We start from the raw sequence: 1,863 nt of genomic DNA on the forward strand, positions 1-1,863 counted from the left end.
AGCCTGCAGGTTGCCCCTGCTGTCCTGCTGTCTGCGCTGCACCCGCCTGCAGCAGAGGCTGCAGTTGGCCCTGCTGCAATCCTGTTGCCTGCGCTGCACCGCGGCTGCACCGGGGCTGCAGGGGGGCAGCGTGGTTCGGCGAGGCAACTAAAAATAAACACCCACTTGCTCATAGAGGGCTTGCAACAGCCGCGCAGGCCCTACGGGACCTTTTGTTTCCTCGCCTTTTTAAAGCCCGTTTCTCTCCTGTGGAGTTTGGCGGCGAGGATTCTAGGATTCTTTTCTTTGGAGTAACTGATGGAACGTTGTGCGACATGTCACAGTATGCACGTGCGACGTGCGTTAAAAAGCTATTCCTGAAGACTGCGCCAGGCTTCAAGGCAGAGCATCGAATGGAACTTGTCACAGCGTTTCCAGTATTGACAGTAGTAATAGCTCGTACTCGCAAAGCAGCAGCAGCAGCAGCAGCATGGGCGGCGCGAGCGCCGTCGACGTTCCCGCGGAATCCTGTTTCGAGAAGGGAAACAGTCGCTAATGGTCGAGGTGCTTTGAATGGATGTGGCTTCCGTGGGCAGCACAGGGAGGGAGGGCAAGGTGCAGCCTTGAACCTTGCTCCTTGTCGGGCGGTGGGCGCAGCGCCGCGCGCGCGCCCGCCCTTCCTCGGCCCGGCGGCGGCGGGGTCGTTGGCTCCCGCCTCTCTCTCTGTCTCTCCTGAGCAGGCCTCTGCGCGCACCGTGTCCATGTCGGTGTCGGTGTCGATAGGAGGAAAGTGATATCTATTTCGTTCGATTCCAGAACAATGGAGAGGGAAAGTCGCCTCTTGCTCCTGCTACGCCCGCGCGCGCCCGGCTCGCCGCCGCATTACACAATTCAAAAGTAAAAAAAATAAAAATTTAAAAAATGCGCGCGCGGCGCGTGCTTACCGCCGCCGCACTGCCAACTTTTTAGACTCGCTTCTGCAGCGGCGTCCTTGCCCTTTTTGCCGGTCCGCCCTGTTGTTGTAGTGTGTGTTGTGGAGCCTCCCGTGGTGCGGGAAACCCACTGTATGGCACGCCAATAAAAGCGCGCGCTTTCTCAAATTCCACACGACGCGCAGCACGCGCGCGCGCCTTAGCCTCGGCCATAGGGGGGCCGTTCTGCTCGATAGCCATAACACTCTGTACACATTGGGCTACCTGAGCGCGGCGGCGCGCGCGGCCCAACTCGAGCTAAGCCGGGCTTACACGGCAGAGCCGCGCGGAGCTCCCCCGCCTGCCTGCCCTGCGGCCCCGCCGAGCGGAGCAGAGCGGGGCTGGGTATGATAATTGTTGATGCCTTACTGTTCTCATTCTCAGCCGGAGCTGGCTCCCGCTGCCGCTCCCGCTCCCCGTGTATATATACCAGCAGCCCGCCCTACCTCTGGGCGTGTCACGGCGGCGGCGCTCAACACGCAGCCGAGCCGGCGCCGGCACCATACCCGCTCTGGTTCCGCTGCTGCTGCTGCTGGCCCGCCCGGGGGGCGCCCACCAACCTCCTTGTGGTGGTGGAGCGTATAGAAATCAAGATGATGTGTCAAAAGTTTGTGCCGAAATGTAGAGCGAGCGTGTGTTGCACCGCCCGTCCCTACCCTGCTGTGTAAATTCAAGTTGTTGCCCTGGTGGTGCCCTGTGGGGAAAATAGACCACACACTCACATGCACAACTTTTGGTTCGGCCGGGATTTGCTTTTGAGCGTGCAGGGAAGTCTTCGTGTCGCCCGTACTTGTGCAGGAGAGGGCACGTGGGACTTGCAGTACGCGCAGGCAAGGTAGTTTTACATCAGAAAGAGAGTCGCCGGTTCAACTTTGACTTGCTGTACCCGGGGGCGGGGCGGGGTGAGGTGGGG

General features: G+C 60.4%; 1 protein-coding gene across 5 annotated transcripts in view; it reads left to right on the forward strand.

Moving 5' to 3' along the window:
- LOC113208265 (cyclin-dependent kinase 16) overlaps positions 1-1,863 on the forward strand; it is a 16,305-nt gene that overhangs the window by 2,983 nt on the left and 11,459 nt on the right. The gene's annotated exons all lie outside the window — the stretch shown is intronic.

The sequence above is a fragment of the Frankliniella occidentalis genome, unplaced genomic scaffold (assembly GCF_000697945.3).
Source record: "Frankliniella occidentalis isolate FOCC.00 unplaced genomic scaffold, Focc_3.1 Scaffold76, whole genome shotgun sequence".
In the NCBI taxonomy this organism is placed as follows: Eukaryota; Metazoa; Arthropoda; class Insecta; order Thysanoptera; family Thripidae; genus Frankliniella; species Frankliniella occidentalis.